Source organism: Anabrus simplex, chromosome 6 (assembly GCF_040414725.1).
Source record: "Anabrus simplex isolate iqAnaSimp1 chromosome 6, ASM4041472v1, whole genome shotgun sequence".
NCBI classification, from domain to species: Eukaryota; Metazoa; Arthropoda; class Insecta; order Orthoptera; family Tettigoniidae; genus Anabrus; species Anabrus simplex.
Window position 1 is genome coordinate 242,941,409 of NC_090270.1, and position 19,308 is coordinate 242,960,716.

The window sequence follows — 19,308 nt, forward strand, 5'->3', positions numbered from 1 at the left end:
GAAAATACGCTACGCTGCTTCAACTCGCTCCAGTTAATCCATCTGGTTTGGAGTGGCATGCAGATATCACATTTTCTCCGATTGTCATATTTTACAATTTTTCATTTATTAAAACTCCATTATACTCTGACTTCCTTGCTTTCTTTATTCGACTTCTAGCGATTATTTACATTTTATTGATTATTTACAATTAGGCCTGCTTTATTATTTTGTGATTTTATAACAAACTAGAATACCTACAGCGTAGACTCTCTGATATTCCTTTAGAATGTATATTTTCACACCAGTCCACAGGTCTTTGATTGTTAGCTGTCTGAAACTAATAATTCTTTAAATTGAATAATTATATGCTTCCAGGCACTTGCACTGAATGTAATAGGTTCATATACTTCAATTGAACATTTTATTATCAGTAATATCTGTAGTATCAGTAATATCCGCCTGTTGCCATTTCTTGATGGATGCAGTATTTTTGTATCCGTCTCTTGGCACAGGCCAGAGTAAAGTGTAGCTTCCACCGAAGTCCCAGTCTCATCCATGGCTGTGACAATATGGAAGCTGCTGGGGTATGGGTGGTGCTGAGTAATGACATTTGGAGCACGACAGGTGCATCTGAGTGTTATGAAAGGTGTTTCTCATAGGATCAGTCGTGCTGCAATAGCACTTTCTGACCCAGTGAGGAAAGTAGTGGCAAACTACATCACTTCTCATCTTGCCTAGTACGCCTCATTTGGGCTCTGCCATTGGTTTTTGCAGTTTCCCTATAACTAGCATAGCCTTTGGTGGTGCTATTTGAGGATCCAACCAGCCTCTGGGCTGATGACCTAACAGACACATCTGTAATGGTCCTTATGGCATTACTAAACCATATATATTCGTAGAATAATAAGAACCCATTACTACACAACCAATGAACTCATGTTGTCTATCATGTTGACGATTCTGATTATTCCTCATGTATTCAGGCAACAAACAATTAGAATTGCACTGCAAATCCTTCTGTTGATCAGTGGTAGAGTGTTGACCTTGGGGTCCTAAGATAGCGGATTCAAACCCGGTATACTGTAGATAATGCATTGTACTGCGACTGATGGTAATTACCATTTACTTAGAAATATACTTTACTTTATCATGACATTTCCTTCAGTTTTTTTTTTTTTTTTTTTTTTTTTTTTTTGCTAGTGGCTTTTCGTCGCACCGGCACAGATAGGTCTTATGGCGACGATGGAATAGGAAAGGCCTAGGAGTGGGAAGGTAGCGGCCGTGGCCTTAATTAAGGCACAGCCCCAGCATTTTCCTGGTGTGAAAATGGGAAACCACGGAAAACCATCTCCAGGACTGCCGACAGTGGGATTCGAACCCACTATCTTCAGAATGCAAGTCCACAGCCGCGCGCCTCTAATCGCACGGCCAGCTCGCCGGTCCTTTAGTAAATTTTAGGAAACTCAACACGAATAAAGTACGTTCACAAATATTATCAAAACAAATGTATAGAAATGTTCCTCTCCACAGATCCTGATTATTCCTTACGTATTCAGACAACAAGCAATTAGAATTGCACTGTAAAACCTTCTGTTGATCAGTGGTAGAGTGTTGATCTTGGGGTCCTAAGATACCGGATTCAAACCCAGTATACTGTACACTTAAATGATTGAAATATATATTCCTTAATAATCACTAAAAACCCGCAATGGGAGTGAATTTAGGTGTAAAACCACGTTTACTGCACAAACATCCACGGGGTTGAATGTAGAATGACACCATGGTTACATATGTGAGAAGTATGTCCGAGGATCCTTCATCTGTTATAGCTGCAGCGACACGGGTGATGAGGTGAAGAAACAGCAAGTATGAAGGTTTGCAATGAGTTGCGTTTTTTCAATCATTAAATTGCTTTGTAATTTGCTCATTGGTGTATTATTGAAAATTCCCTCAAACTGGAGACGCAGTGTGCTAAAATGGTAAGTACTGTCGGGCAATAAAGCCAAAAGATTGCACGAAATAATTAAATGATGAATGAGTAGGTTACGGCTAGTTCCAACAAACTTCCCTCATGCATATAGAAGACATTTTATGATGACAAAGGAGAAATATATATTTAAAATCACTAGTTTGAAAATTTAAATTTGCTTTGACAGTAATTTTGTATTGAACCTACTTCCAGCTATTTATTAAAAGCAATCAAAGGTGCCCCTTTTGATTTGCGTCACACTTCTCACTGGAACGTTGGTGTATGATTTCACTTCAGGTAAAACTGGTGAGACATTTGAATGTATGGACATAAGGCTGGAGACGTAAGCAAAGACTAGGATGACCTTAAATAAATGTTGGGTGATAATGAAATTCATCAAGCTGAACCTTCGATGTTCATGATTACGAGTGTAGATACGGTGTTGAAACTCCCTCACCAACACAGGTTCTCCATCAATATGTGGATCGCCATCATTGGTGAGAGCTTGCTCATATCATTTATATATATAAGAAAATATAAAGGTCCAATACAACTTCCTTATGGGACCCTGGGGTTATAACGTTTTATGAGTCATGAGCAGGGCCAGGATTTTGATGACGTAAATATATTTAAAAATGACCAATAACATAACTGCAAATATCCCATAAAATGGCTCGTAAACTTAAAAAAGGCCTAAAAATTTGAATGAAACTTGCATAAATTCATCACACACAAAATGCAAACAGACTACGTCATTGTATATTGAGTTGGTTTCAATAGGTACCTAATATAATTTAATTATTATTTGACAAATACAAATTATTTACACACTCGTACTGGTTATTATTTCAGTCCATTATTTGGCACTCCAAGTTCTGTGCTCTTTCCTTCAAGGAAAATAACACTTCATGGTATATGGAACTAGGCTACAACAACTGAAAAATCTGATTAGTGATTCGGTCGGATGCTTATCTGTTTGTTGAACAACCACTATCACCGTCATCAGAACCAAAATTACGTCGTTACAGTGCATACCATAAATCTTAACTAATGGGAATGTAAGGTGTGCTGAATGCAATGCTAAATTTAGTAATTAATTCAAATGAAAAGGTACCTTATAATTTTACACGACTTTAGATATCGTTACCATAGCCATGGGACCTCCAGGTTTTTCAGAATCTGAATTTTATTTAAAAAATTCCCACATATATCGTCCTCGACTCTAATCACTGTAACGGTGTTACGCGGCTATAACGCCCCCGCTATTCCAATAATTACATTAAGATAAACATTGCAGATTTTTTCAATAACTGTTCGGCTAGGATAAGAAAAAGGAATGTTAGAGTGTTTCTTCCCCCGGTGTAACAGAGAACCCGCTTGCGTGTGAATGTAATGTTTTGTTGAAATATTTCATCCCTTCAAAAGTTATATCTCACATGGCTGTCAGTCAAGTGTCACATTAGAGAAGTGAAGATTTCCTTCCTAAAGAATAAATTCAGACATTTTGTATGTATGGGTAACGTTATGAAATAAAGTAAAGCATACAGATCGTATTCGAGTTTCAAAAGTATACAGAGGGTAAGTTACACACACATTTCAGTATCTTGTTTTCGTGCAATATATCGTGAGTAAAAGTCTGAATGAAAGGATGACAAGGAAACTGACTGCTAAATTCTAGAAGTTAAAAAATCCAAGTGATATTTTGATTCCAACACATGAAATATTTCCGCTTTTATAATTTGTATTTCGTCGCACGGACGCATATAGGTCTTATGGCGACGATGTGGTAGGGAAGGGCCAGGAGTGGGAAGGAAGCAATCGTACAGCCCCAGCTTGGTGTGTAAATTGGGAACCACGAGAAACATCTTCAGGGCTGCCTACAGTGGGGTTCAAACCCACTATCTCCCGAATGCAAGATACGTGTGTTGTATTTAATTATACCAGACACCGCAATTTCATCTTTCCTTCCCTCTGGTCAAAATGTATTCTCTTCTGACCATGACAATGAAGGTACTGTACTTTTAGTGAGGTACACCTCTCCTTAATAATACAATCCATAAATAATCTTGCTTTGCCACGGCGACTGATGCCCTATCGGAAGGCCTGCGGATACTGTTGTTCTACGTGATCAACGTGCTTTTGTAACTGGGTCCATAAATGACAACTCTTCAGTAGGTCGAACTGTTCCAGTTTTCAGTCCAGAAATAAGATTCTCGTTCTTGCCAGGAATCCAAGCAAGGTCTCCAGGTAAAAAGCAGGAACGCTACCCTAACATCATGGATCTGGTTTTGTGAGACACACTGAGTCTTCAGTTCTATGGCAATTGCACCTGTTCCTTTCCTTTGTGTAATGGTACCGCCTTTCTCCTTACGATGCAAGGTGAATAGGGATGACTGGCTAGCTGCACTTCAACCTCAAACAATATTCACTTCCTCTACCACTACCACTACCTCGATAACATTTTTCGTAGGTTCTGAGATATGAAATTCCCTATATGCTACTAGTAAGGTGCACACGACTGAATTGAAGATACGAACATAAAGCACATACGAACTCTGAATGGCCTTGGCTACTAAAACGACTGCTGCCCAACCTGATATTGGAGTGCCACTTGGTTAGCACTATTCTCAGGTCGGCAGCATGGCTCTCATGACGGGACCCACTCTCACTCCTAATAAACCGCTCCGTAGTTGATATCGAAAGCCTGAGTAAACTCCGTTGAAGCTCTCAGATCAAACTAACAATAAAACAGCCGTGTGCCAAATACAGTCCGTTATGGGCCAGTAAAGCGACTGCTGTCAGGCATATATCCTGCAGATATTGGAATAGCCATTGTTAGCGTAATTAATCGCGTATGACCTCTGGACTGGACTGATGCACATCTTTCGAGTTGACGCCTGATAGGCAACCTGCGCGTCTAAGAGAATGCTAGTGGCTTTACGTCGCACCGACGTAGATAGGTTTTATGGTGACGATGGGATAGGAAAGGCATAGCAGTTGGAAGGAAGCGGCCGTGGCCTTAATTAAGATACAGCCCCAGCATTTGCCTGGTGTGAAAATGGGTAAGCACGGAATACCTTCTTCAGGGCTGCCGACAGTGGTATTCGAACCTACTATCTCAGGGATGCAAGTTCCCAGCCGCACGCCTCTAACCGCACGGCCAACTCGCCTGGTTCTTCCCATATCTAATGCTGAAGAAGGCACACACACACAAACACAGCTCCCGAAACTTTCGGAATTAACCAATGAAGATTAAAATCCCCGACCCACCGTGCAATTGAGCCCGCGATCTTCGGACCAAAGGCCAGCACGCTAGCCATTTAGCCATGGAACGAATGTTAGGATGGGGAAACCCTGAGGCGTATTATTTGGCTTTGCTGACCGGTTCCATTGTCTCTTGTATCAATAACTGTGTTCTCTCTCCTGCGGGTGGAGACGGTAGAATGCATTCACGATATTCCCTACCTGTTTCTTTGTTCAGCTTATGATACAAGTTAAGGTGCACACACGTGATGAAAACACGGAGAGAGCTAATTACAATGCAGAAAAGAGAAAGAAAGAAAGAAAAAGAAAATGGAGGCAATATAAATGTACGTATCGCTGCTTACGTTATTATAAAAGGCTGGGAAATACAAGGCCTCGCTGGTCGTGAAACTGGTTCCCGCTCAGGCTCGTGAAACGCATCTTTTTGCGACTAGGAGCGCTCTTCTTGATCATAAAATTGAGCGGGCGAAGTAGTCATTCAAACATTTACGAGCGTGTCAAGACTTTTTTTGTACTTTATGAGCTTTCTTGTGCTGGTGCAGCTGATTATAATTTAGTGACTGAAATTAATGACCTTATTTACCTAATGCGAACATCGGATAATCTTTAGGAACATGGTGTACTGTAGTGTTTGTTACTGCAAATCAAAGCCCTCGTCTTTAAAACTAAATGGTGTATGGCAATTTCTTTTCAAGGAATTAGGCAGGGATTTCTGTGGAAACCTAGTGTGCATTCCACTGTTTGCAGTAAACACAGCACTATAAATCCTACTTTCGCATGTCATTCAATCTGTATTTCATGCATTCCCGCACACAACCACAATCACATACAGGAAGACCACATAAGTGGAATGCTAGAGAAGTGGGAAATGAAGCTAAACTCTACAAGAAAATTGAACTTCGTGCAGAACCAACCACATCTACAGCCAGCAAAGAGAAGGACCCTCCACCTCCCTCAGCCTGAAATTATCCGTGAACCATTTTATAAAACCACAGACACAGTGTGTTCTGTTATACTTAAACTTTACAGCTCTAAAGTAGGTTTGAAACTGGAAAGAAAAGTTAGAAAATGTAGGAAACAAATAGCACATATATTGAAGTAAACACATGTTATTGCCACTTGAAAAGAAAGGATGCTTAAACTCAAAAATGAAAAAAATCAACGTGAACTTTCAACTAAATAAAATTACAGAACTAGCTGAACAAACTAATTTGAAAGCAAATTTCTTGAAGTGTAAATTCATAGAGAAAGCTATAATTGTCTGCATGTTGATATCCAACAGGTCATCCACAGGCTGCGGGCTCATAATATCTAGTAAAAGTTTGCACCTACCACACCAACAATCTGTAAAAACTTGAAATAAATCAATGCGAGGGGATGTAACGACGAAATCTAGTTAAAAATTGCATTAGCTGATTCTTATTTAACTCATTTATTTATTTATTTAACTCATTTAACTAAGAGCTACAATAAAATTGGATACACTTGAGAAGTAAATGGACTTTTATGATAATCTCTTTCCGCAAGAAAGTGGGATTCGCTCTGATGGATGTCCAAGATAAATTTGAAGGAATTTTTATATCAGTTCTATCAACACCTTTAAATTTCTTGTTTCTTTACATTTAGTAGTTTGTAATATTTATTATAGTAATTTTGGTTTCGTACTTTATCATTGCTTTAGACAAGACCAAAAGGTACGGATATGGTGCTCGTACTTAGTTCTCGGAGAATATAAAATCTCCCCCTTTGAAATATACACTACCGGGCGAGTTGGCCGTGCGCGTAGAGGCGCGCGGCTGTGAGCTTGCATCCGGGAGATAGTAGGTTCGAATCCCACTATCGGCAGCCCTGAAAATGGTTTTCCGTGCTTTCCCATTTTCTCACCAGGCAAATGCTGGGGCTGTACCTTAATTAAGGCCACGGCCGCTTCCTTCCAACTCCTAGGCCTTTCCTATCCCATCGTCGCCATAAGACCTATCTGTGTCGGCGCGACGTAAAGCCCCTAGCAAAAAAAAAAAAGAAATATACACTGCCTTCACAAAATTATAGATTCGAACTTCATTAGAGAACATCTCCTATCTTGTGCCCCAGTGTCCCAAAGGCGATGTCGTACCGCATGCAAGGAACTCGGAAATGCACTATTGTCTCCCAGCTGAACTACGTGTAGGGTCATGATTCGCCGTGATGCACTCATGAAGTCATCTCGAATTAGAGCTCAAACGTGCTTAAGTCCATTTCCAATAAAAAGCAGTACATTTTCACGATTCCTCGTCAAGTACTGTGCAATAAATATGAACGGGAGGAACAAAGCAAAAGAAGTGTGAAAGAATATAAGACGGGGACTCCAAGTGATCTCAAACGACGTCTAAAATGTCATGTGCCGCCTGGATGTAATGAAATGTTATTCGATAATTTGGTCTTACACTCCCTCGAAACTACACCATAGGCCTATTCAAATTTAAGTATTGAAGTATCACCATATAACGCTGACCTTGTCTTGGAAGTGCTAGAATCGTAGCTGAAATCCCGTTCAATAACTAATAATAATGTTATTTGTTTTACGTCCCACTAACTACTCTTTTACGGTTTTCGGAGACGTCGAGGTGCCGGAATTTAGTCCCACAGGAGTTCTTTTACGTGCCAGTAAATCTACCGACACGAGGCTGACGTATTTGAGCACCTTCAAATACCACCGGACTGAGCCAGGCCAGCGCCTTAACCGTCTGAGCCACTCAGCCCGGCCGTTCAATAACTGCCAGGAACTTTCATCCAGTAGTTTGCTATTATTTAAGAGTATTAGGGAAGTGGTACTGTTAGACAGTCATACTACATGGTTCAAAAACCATCGTTACAGTTAGCTGCAATATCGGGCATAATATTTAGCACACGCGCGGCTGTGAGCTTGCATCCGGGAGATAGTAGGTTCGAATCCCACTATCGGCAGCCCTGAAGATGGTTTCCCGTGGTTTCCCATTTTCACACCAGGCAAATGCTGGGGCTGTACCTTAATTAAGGCCACGGCCGCCTCCTTCCAACTCTTAGGCCTTTCCTATCCCATCGTCGCTATAAGACCTATCTGTGTCGGTGCGACGTAAAGCCCCTAGCAAAAAAAAAAAAAAATATTTAGCACTCATTTAATCCACATCGTGTAAGCCTCCGTGGCTCAAGTGTCAGAGCGTCGGCCTCGCACTGCTGGGTTTCGTGGTTCAAATCCCGGTCACTCAATGTGAGATTTATGCTGAAAAAACGGAGGGGGGACAGGTTTTTCTTCGGTTACTCCGGTTTTCCCTGTCATCTTTCATTCAAGCAACACTCCCCACTATCATTTCATTTCATCTGTCAGTCATTAATCATTGCCCCAGAGTAGTGCGACAGGCTTCGTCAGCCAGCACAACTCCTATCCTCGCCGCTAGATGGGTCTTCATTCATTCTATCCTTGAGCCGGTCACTGACTGGAAAACATGTTGTAGGTTTTCATGTCATTTATTACACATCGTACACATGTAATTAAATAGCCAACCTAAGTTCTTAAGCCACAAGTGCTCAGTACCCGAGCCAGATGAGTGAAACATACAAAGTTAAAATTACTTGCTCGGGCGAAAATAGAACCCGAGGTCCTCTGAACAAAAGGCCAGTACGCTGACCATTCAGCCAAGGAGCCGTACTCACTGTTTAGTGTATAAATATATTTACTTATGAAAAAATAATTCACCATCATATTCCACTTCTGATAAGTCAAGGGCCGGACTGAGTGGCTCAGACGGTTGAGGCGCTGGCCTTCTGACCCCTAACTTGGCAGTTTCAATCCTGGCTCAGTCAGGTGTTATTTGAAGGTGCTCAAATACGTCAGTCTCGTGTCGGTAGATTTACTGGCAGGTAAAAATAATTACTACGGGACAAAATTCCGGTACCTCGGCGTATCCTAATACCGTAAAAGTAGATAGTGGGACGTAAAGAAATTAATATTACTGTATATTACAGTAGGTCAACAAGACAGAAGTGATGTTTCCAGTGGAATCATATTGAATCTTAGCTTCTGTACATGGACAATTTAGCCGAAAAATGTGGTAATTTTATATTCAGTTTTCAGGAAAATTGCATATTTTCATCACTGTCAACGAACTTGGAGTATTCTACGTTTCCAGTAAGATTACATTGCCACATTTATACAGTCTCCAATAGCAGAATGAGAAACATGAACGTTTACTGGAATATATGACGAATTCCCTAATGTATTTGTCTGCCTTGCTTTCATAAAAGTTGCGTGTTCGATCCTATTATCAAAGGTGGATGAAAATTGGGTAGGTACAGGCATCGAAAAACGCTACAAAGGTGGGAATCATTAATCATATCTTTATATTTTGCTTCTTCACAATACTGTAATGAGATATTACTTTTAGAACACTTCATTTTCGCTAACCGGGGTGATGCTGTCAAACTATCCTGAAAAACAAACAATTTCTGATTATCAATCTGTTACGCACTCGACTCCCAGTCATTATTTTTCAAATCTCAAACGATTCTCGTTTTCTTCACTCTCCACTTCCCAGACAGCTCCCACGCAGTTAAGGCTAAGAAGATTGATGCACCGATTACAAATCTAACTGTTCCTCTGAACTTTGGTGGGTATGGATGAATACAGGGCCATAATAAAAAGGCAAACCCCAAACCTCATAGCATACAGCCAAGATGGGCGTCAGGAGCCCTTAAATTCGGAGCGTGGGTTGGCGACCGCGGGGCCTTTAGTTGAGTCCTGGTATTGCTTTCAATTACAGTACGTATGTCAGGCTTCTCATTTGCACCTGTCCCATCCGACCTCTCTTGATCAACTCCTGTTCTTTTCCGAACCCACCGGGCGAGTTGGCCGTGCGGTTAGGGGCGTGCGGCAAGGAGCTTGCATCCGAGAGAGAGTGGGTTCGAATCCCACTGTCGGCAGCCCTGAAGATGGTTTTCCGTTGTTTACCATTTTCACACCAGGCAAATGCTGGGGCTGTACTTTAATTAAGGCCACTGTCGCTTCCTTCCTACTCCTAGCCCTTTCCTATCCCATCGTCGCCAGAAGACACATCTGTGTCGGTATGACGTAAAGCCACAGCAAAAAACAAAAATTTCCGAACCCTACAGTATTATATTTGGGAAACCTAGGGAGCTTTTCATTTTCATGCCCATCATGTCCCTTATCTTTCGTCCACCAAGTGGAAGTGTTTGACCAGTTTCAATTTTTCCCTCTGATTAGTGTTAATAGAGGATGTTTTGCCAGTTGTACTTCCTCTTAAACCTGTAATCACCACCACCACCACCACCACTACAGTTCGGATGGATCTTGGCCTACCAAGCGAGGCTGCTCAGCGTGAAGACCTACAGATTACGAGGTGACACGTGGTCATTGTAAACGAATCCTATCTGCCGTTATTATTGTCGTTTAACATCAGAACCGCTATCTCACCTTCAGGTAGCTTTTCAACTGTGTTCACGTAGGCTGAGTGAACCTCAAACCGGCCCAACCGGGTCAGGAATTAATCCCCCATCTAGCGGCGAGGGTAGGAACTGTGCCAACTGTTGCACCCTCTGGGATTTGTGACTGACAGGTGGAATGTAATGATATTGGAGAGTGTTGCTGGAATGAAAGAAAGGGAGAAACCGGAATACCCGAAGTAAAAGTGTCCCACCTCCGCTTTGTCCAGCACAAGTCCCAAATGGAGTGACCGCGATTTGAACCACGGAACCCAGCGGTGAGAGGCAGATCCTTGAGTCCAGTTAGTGGGGTATGCCGTGGATAGTACGGTCATGACTTCAACGCTCTTTCGAAGAATTTCTTTCGACACTGTCGGAGGCAGAACTCCACATGCCCAGATGAAGGCCAATGCAATTAGTCTGAAAGCTCGGCTTTATTAAATAAATATAAATAGTAGCTTTAATTCAGTTACACATTTATTTCTGTTATGTTAATTACAACTGATAATTTATTAAATTGAATGTGAGATGTATTCCTGTACTTGCCTGCTGATATTAAACTTACTCAATTTTTCTATTGTAAAGTATCAATGTTAACATAATTTTATGTATCCTTTATGCATTTCTTTGACGACCATGTTATTCAGCACAAAACATTTTTACATTAATTTTCTAGTGGAGGGTAAAATGTCACTTCAGAGATTAGAGATCACAGTATTTTCAGTCTACGATTACATTGTCATCATAGTTATGCCCCAAATATCCCCTTCATTTCAATTTTCAAATGGAATGCTTCAATAATTAATCATGCATAGTTCACCACGTGGACATTAGTCCATCAACAAATTAGAGTAGCTATTATTTGAAAAACAGTTCCAGCAACACTACGTATCAGCTGGAAATGAAGTGGTTTAATGCAACTGCGCTCTCGCATTCTGTTCTCTATTACGTTGATTTCTACTTGCATTTGGTTTCGTTGTAGCTTCATTTTTAACCTTTTGAACTATTTTCGTCTATTTGCTGTGATGTGACCTTTTCCTTTCATGAGGATATAACGCATTTACTGTACTTGATTCTCGTTTCGTAAATGTTACTATACATCGCTTATGAATCGTTATATCAACAACGTTTTAGAAGTTGTGGTTAATTAATTGGAGTCTTTGAGAACTACATCCTCGCCTTTTGAACTTCCTCTATCGCCTTTATTCATGCATATTGCCACCCAGTTCAGCATCTCCATGTTAACCAACAAAGTTCTAACTCATTTTTAGGCTTTACGTTGTCTCCTTTCATGTATTTCATTTACAAACTAATTGCACATCGACGAATCTTATACCATTTATATATACATTCATTCTAGCCCTTTTCGTTTAATTCAATAAAAATGTTCGGGCTTTTGTAAACATTTTTCATTTCTTCGTTATAAATTAATCCATAAAACTCTCCTACATTTTATTTAGATGTTGTGGTCAGGGTATTGTTTGATCAATGAAAAATAATATCTCAAACAATTATGAAACCTCTTAGAGGTTATATTTACATATTATGAATGCAGAAAAGAAAATTTCTACCGTAAACTGGTCACTGTGAAAGTTCACGCCACCTAAATCCACACCGCATTTCTCCAATTCAGGATAATATTATTTGCACTAACTCGTGAATAACACATATTGAAACTCCACACTATACTACAATAAAATTCCTGCGGATCATTTCCCCATTTAGAGGCATTTGCTTCTCACACTACACTACGTTTAATTTTCTATTGTTCTGTAGGTAAGACTTTCGATTAACGGTTAATATTGTATGTCAAGAGCTGGGCTGTGTGGCTCAGACGGTTGAAGTGCTCGCCTTCTGACCCCAAATTGGGAGGATCGATCCTGACTCAATCCAGTGGTATTTGAAAGAGCTCAAATACGTCAGCCTCGTGTCGGTAGATTTACTAGCACGTAAAAGAAGTCCTGCAGGACAAAATCAGACACCTCGTCGTCTCCAAAAGCTGTAAATGCAGTTAGTGGGACGTAAAGCAAATAACATTATTATTATTATTATTATTATTATTATTATTATTATTATTATTATTATTATTATTATTATTGTATGTCAAGTAGACATTATGTGGCAATTTCTGCCTTAACAACACCATTATCATTATTACGTGACATCGAAGTAGGATGGACCCCTCTTTTCAGTTAACACTTGCCTTAATATCTTAGATATTTTACAGTTCTTTGTTTGTTTGAATTTTCTTACGAAAAATTTAGTTCTAAGTACCTTTCTGAGACTATGGTAGTATCGATTAGCACTGGGAATTCTATAAAGTTTCCCTTGATGCATATCATATTCACTCACTCAACACTGATCTGCATTTAGGGCTGTCACACAAGTAGCAGATCGTTTGTTTATATAGTCTTTACTTATTGCAAATGTTATCTTAACAATAATCTGTATAATATGTTAATCAATTTATTTGCCTTTGCTTGGCACTATGTTTTCTGGTTTGGGCTAGAATAAATTTGTTACCTCCATTAACCTCTCTTGTCTCATCCTTGACTTTGACGATATGAAAATGACTGACTGAATTATGAGCTATACTAGCAATGTCATTCCTCATAAAGCCAGTCCCTGTTATACTGTAAATTGTGTGAAAATGTCAGTTGGTGCGTGAATTTTAGTAGACTTTGCAGAGTGATACGTAATAGCAAGTTCTGGCTCACAAGAGGAGGTCGCCATGTGGTTTTCTATAAAAGTGCTTGAAGTTTGAGGATTTTTCCCAATGGACATAATTTTGTTCAATATTTATGCCTTTGCTGGCAGTACCTAGTGTTTACAGTACACTATGTCTTCTGGTATGGGCTAGAGCAATTTTGTTACTTTCATTGATCTGTCTCTGTCTTATCCTTGGCTTTGACAATATGAAAGTGACTGAGGTATGGGCGATGCTAGTAACGCCATTCCTTGTGCAGCCAGTCCCTGCTATGAATGGTGTGAAGATTTTGCTGATAGGGTCGGTTGGTGCATGCATTTCAGTGGGCTTGGCAGACTGATATGTAATAGCAACTTCTGGCTCGGTGAGGAAAGCAACGGGAAACTACATCACTCCTCATTTCCCTAGTACGCCTCATCAGTGATGCCTAGGCCATCTATGACAGCTGATGGCAAAGCTGTTGAGGATCCAACCAGCCTTAGGGCTGAAGACTGAACATACATACATTTAACGTTTAAAATCTATCCTAGAATTTTTGTAGTCTTATTCTCGCAGATATTTCCGACAGCCGGATAGGAAAAAATATGTAAATACCAGGTAGATGTACTGGAATTCTGAAATGTCCCTAACCAAGGTGTGATGACATGAGTATCGGAGAAAGCGGTAACAAAACAACCAAACAAACAAACCCCATAGCACTACAGCTCTTGAAGGGCCTTGGCTTACCAAGCGACCGCTGTTCAGCCCCAAGGACTGCAGATTACGAGGTGTCGTGTGGTTAGCACGACGAATCCTCTCGGCCGTTATTCTTGGCTTTCTAGACCGGGGCCGCTATCTCACCGTCAGATAGCTCCTCAATTCTAATCACGTAGGCTGAGTGGACCTCGAACCAGCCATCAGGTCCAGGTAAAAATCTCTGACCTGCCCGGGAATGGAACCCGGGTCCTCCGGGTAAGGGGCAGGGACTGTACCCCTACACCACGGGGAAAGCGGTAACAGAGGAGATATTTAGCCTCAGGGATTCATAGATAAGAAGATGACTTATGGTGGCATTACTTACGCCTAAGGAGGCAAGACATAGGCCAGAAATAAAGGCAGAAAACGTAAGTAGAAGAGAAGTACAGTAAAAATTATAGCAAATGCCAGGAAACACCTCACGGTTTGAAATAATGAGCTACACTCCGCGGTACTCTTGAAATATTAACAGCCATCCTTAGTGCTCTTCAAAGACGATTGTAACCTCCAACGGTATACCAGAAATATCCCGCAGAATGACAGCTTGACGTTGCTCTCGCCTTCTACCCAACTAACAACTACGAGTTTACAGGAATAATAACAAACATGGCATTACGCCACTTCCCTGCTGGCAAGTAGCCAGAGACGTCGCCATTGTAACCGGTAATTTCGTTGTCGGTCTGTGTGGGTGTCGGTCACTCAATGCAGAGCATGAAACCCGCAGAAAAGTCATTTTCTCCGTCATTTGAAGAGTAAGCGAAATTATATACATAACAAAGTTGTTCAAAATAAAATGGCGTTTCAAATATCAATAGTATAAGAGAAAATGAAAAATAATGTTCTGGTCTTCCTATTAATCCTCAGTCTATTCGGTGATTTTTTAATAGTATCTAAACCTGTTTCTGGATGAGTATACATTAGGTACATATGAATATTGGTCGAGATCTATCAGGCCGGTTCGCCGTAATGATGGAACAAACGGACAACCCAACGGACAGACACGAAAGCTGAAAACCACTGATATCTGAAAAATTGGCAAAATTAACGAAATTACAGTCAGCAAACCTCCTAAAATTTTATTAACATGTAGATTTAGCGTCTTAACACATATTAACTTGCTGCAAGCTCTTCTTTTGGGGTGTTGGATATTTCTTCGCTTGCACACGCACAACCGAGGAACACCACAGACCTGCTGATGAGTGACACTATCCCACGGGCACAGGCAGCTCGGTAACCCACTAACGAATAAAGATCAGTGGTAATCCATAAGCTCGGAATGCAAGATCAGTGGAGTACACGGAAGTATGGAAAATCGGTCAGCCGAAGGGACTGTAGTGTCGGCCGGCATGCAAGCGGTGTGTGCCCGGATGAAATGATGATAATCTGAGAGCATAGAATGTGAATACGAGTTAGCCTGGCATTGCTTCAATACGCTTGTGCCAGTATCCTTGTTTCATTCTTCTTTATGTCTTACTAGCAAATGTACCCGGGCTTCGCAACGGTATTCTAAAATGTATACGGATTCCTACATAAATTACTATACACATGGTGATTGAGGTTTTTAATAAATTGCACGTATCTTAGTGTTATCGAAGAAACGCCATGGGGAAGTCCCCATACGGTCTTTCCCGTGTAAGGTGCGAGTTGTGGAGTTGTGATGATAACGGCAGGCTCACTTTCTGACTGCTATCTACAATCAAGTTGGAAAGTCTCATTATAATGGCAGGCCCCCTTACCTATTGCCGGTCACAATCGATTTCGGCAGTTTTCGTTACAATGGCAAGTCCCCTTTCCTACTTCCAGACACATTCCCGTTGTGGAACTTTCATTATAATTGCATGCACCTTACCTACCGCCAGTCAAAATTGAGTTACACTGTTATAATTATAATGAAAGGCCCCTTTTGCTAATGCCAGTCAGCTTACTGCCAGTCACACTCATGTTCGTGAGTTCGATTATAATAGCAGGCCACTTTGCCTAACGCTAGTCATATTTTAAATGGCTTAATTTGTTTATAACGGCGGGCAACCTAGCCTACTGCCAGACACAATTGGGTAGAGGAGTATTGAACAAAATTGCAAGCTCCATTGCCTTCTGCTATTCAAACCGAGAAGGGAATTATTCTTTAAAATGGTAGGCCCTCCTTACTAAAGTCAATTATACAGGAGTTGGAGAAGGACCCCATTCCTACTGCCAGTCAAAGTAGATGTGGGGATAATAAATTACAATAGAAGCCCTCCTCCTGACAGTCACTATCATATTGTAAAGTATTAATAATAATAATGACAATAATAATAATAATAATAATAATAATAATAATAATAATAATAATAATAATAATAATAATAATAAAAGACACACCCTTTCTAGATCGCTACAAATCGACCTCAATGAATACAGATCCATATACGAAGGTATATGCACGTTTATAATATAGCAGGCATTCATTTACAGATTAATTGCGTCATATCACAGCCGGAATGTGCCATCAGGCGCTCGTTTTAACGTTCGACATATTTGGTTCTAAAACATTTCCTCGTATCTCCCATATTTATGGGTTGGATTGAGTTCGAATATTTGAATGGGGTGAAATTTGGGTATATATTTAACACTTTACATTACTTTTTGCCAACTTACGTATTAGCTAGAATCATGAAATTTGGTTAACATATGGCCACCCGTCGTGTCAATGTGTGTACTTTGATGACCCTATCTTTTCCATATGTGTGTCAAACAATGAAATATACTTGTAAAAAGCACAACATTTACGAACAATCGACAAATACAGCCAAATGTAACGTATAAAGGAGAGAGATACGACAAAATGTCATAGGACCAAAGATGTAGATCACTAAAAATTGAACTGAGATTGTGGCATCCATTTTGTGATACTACAGTACTTACCGTTTAGCCATCAAATACATCGAAAGGCATGTCAGCACAGTAATTAAAATTTCGATATTTTTCGGGGGTAAAAAGAGAAAAATTTAAACACCTTGGAATTTTTCCATCGGTTATAGGCAAAAGGCCACAATTTATCCAAATTTCAATGTTCTAGCTCGTCTGGCAGATTGTGCCACCATCTTGATTTAGAGGGAAGGAGGGTAAAAATTAGGAATTTCCTGAAAGTTTCTAAGCCCATTCCATTTAAAAATATGGACTTAGAATGAATATCTCGGTTATTAATCACCCCCATGAGAATATGTAGCACCTTACATTACAAACCCCGGGGTATCATTTACGAATATGAAAACAGGTTGTCGATTTGATAAATTATACGACTACCGGGCGAGTTGGCCGAGCGTTTAGAAGCGCGCTGCTGTGAGCTTGCATCCGGGAGGTAGTGGATTCGAATCCCACAGTCGGCAGGCCTGAAGATGGTTTTCCGTGGTTTCCCATTTTGACCTCAGGCAAATGCTTAAGGCCACGGCCGCTTCCTTTCAACTCCTAAGGCTTTCCTATCCCATCGTCATCATAAGACCTATCTATGTCGGTGCGACGTAAAGCCGCTAGCAAAAAATATGATACGACTGCTTTCTTATACTGTGACCAACATATGAAGCTCCCTGCGTGCCCCGCTGTGGGAATATGAGAATTTTCGATTTTTCTAAGGATCCTGAGGTCATCAATTTCTCTGGTAATAAGTTTTAGATTTCTGAGATTTCTGGAAGTGCCTCATTAATTTAAGTCAATACCTTTATATATATACAGGATAATTAACCTAAGATGTTACACGGAAATGACGTCTAAACCATTAAAGATATCGGTATTCTGAATAAAATAAAAAGGGATTTTTTTGTTCGAAGTCATATAGCTTTCAGAAACTCAGAGTGCACTCTAGCAAGGTGAACAGTTTTACAGATTTTCCTGCGAGTCCAAGTTTACATTGGCTCCTCACCGTCAATGTCTTGTGGAAAGTCGGAGAGTAATTGGAACAGGGATCTTTTATAACTCAGTTTCCTTTCCTACATCAGCTTTTAGAACGTCCTTCAGTCTGACAACGTCAGAAGTTCTTGGTATGGAGTGTACGGCTCACCACTTGGAAAAACACGGGGAATTTCCCCTAATAACCACAAATGGTCCATAATTATCTGCGTTTGGAGGAATTCACTGTGTTTGCAAGTCCCTTTCGAAACTCGTCCCATTCTGTAAGTTGAATGTTCAATGGAGATTGCGAAGTGGTGGACACAAATGGAATTTCTGTATGAAACTGGATGAGTACAGTTCTGTGTTCGCTGTGAAAAATTTGAAGATTTTTCGTTCTGACACTCTTTTCTTTGGTTATTTGTCGATGGGGATCATAAACAATCCGCCAGATTGGAATGTGTGTCCGATACACTAGGATCATACTCTAATTGGTGTCCTAGCAGCGACGTATACGCCCCCTCCTCGACATCACTACTACAACCCTTAAATACCGTCATAATCATGTTGCCATAACTAAATCATACAACTTTGTTGGTATGGTACCTATTCCTGCTTGCCTGCATCTCGACCTGAACAAAGTTTTGAAATGGACAGGAGACAATGCTATGATGCTATACTGGGTCAAAAGTTACAAAGTAAGTTTGACCAAGAGGAAAAGTCCCCTGTTTTAATTATTGTGCTCACAGAGTGGAAGTACCTCATGGAGACTACTGTATCTATCCAGGTGTTAAGTTTAGGAAATATCTTCATGGGGGTAATAACATTAACGGAGGTGTAAATAAAGGTCACAAATCTCTTCATATATTCATGAGGGTATTATGGGGTTATAAGGACGTAAAAGTGAGGATACCAATCACTAGTAAGACCCCAATTAAAATATGGTCCAAGTGTATGGCGCCCGTAGCAAGATTACTTCATTCCAGAAAGGAAAAAGTTCCGAAGAAAAGCCTTACAGGTAATTTCCGACTAAAGAAATGTGTTACAAACATTTTTAAAATATTGAGCTGATGTGACGTATCTATACTGTCATTCTTTACCGAGCAAGTTGGCTACGTGGTTTGAGCCACACAGTTCTGAACTTGTATTTGGAAGATGGTGGGTTCGTAACTACTGTCGGCAGCCCTTTCGGTTTCCCATGGTTTCCCATTTTCACATCAAAAATGCTTTGGCTGTACAATAATTAATGCCACGGCCACTATATTCACATTCCTAACATTTTTCTATACCATTATCGCCATAAAACCCATTTGCGTCGATGCGACGTAAAACA

The 19,308-nt window shown here is 40.4% G+C and overlaps 1 protein-coding gene across 1 annotated transcript in view; it reads left to right on the plus strand.

Moving 5' to 3' along the window:
- LOC136875689 (tachykinin-like peptides receptor 86C) overlaps positions 1–19,308 on the plus strand; it is a 554,249-nt gene that overhangs the window by 398,046 nt on the left and 136,895 nt on the right. The gene's annotated exons all lie outside the window — the stretch shown is intronic.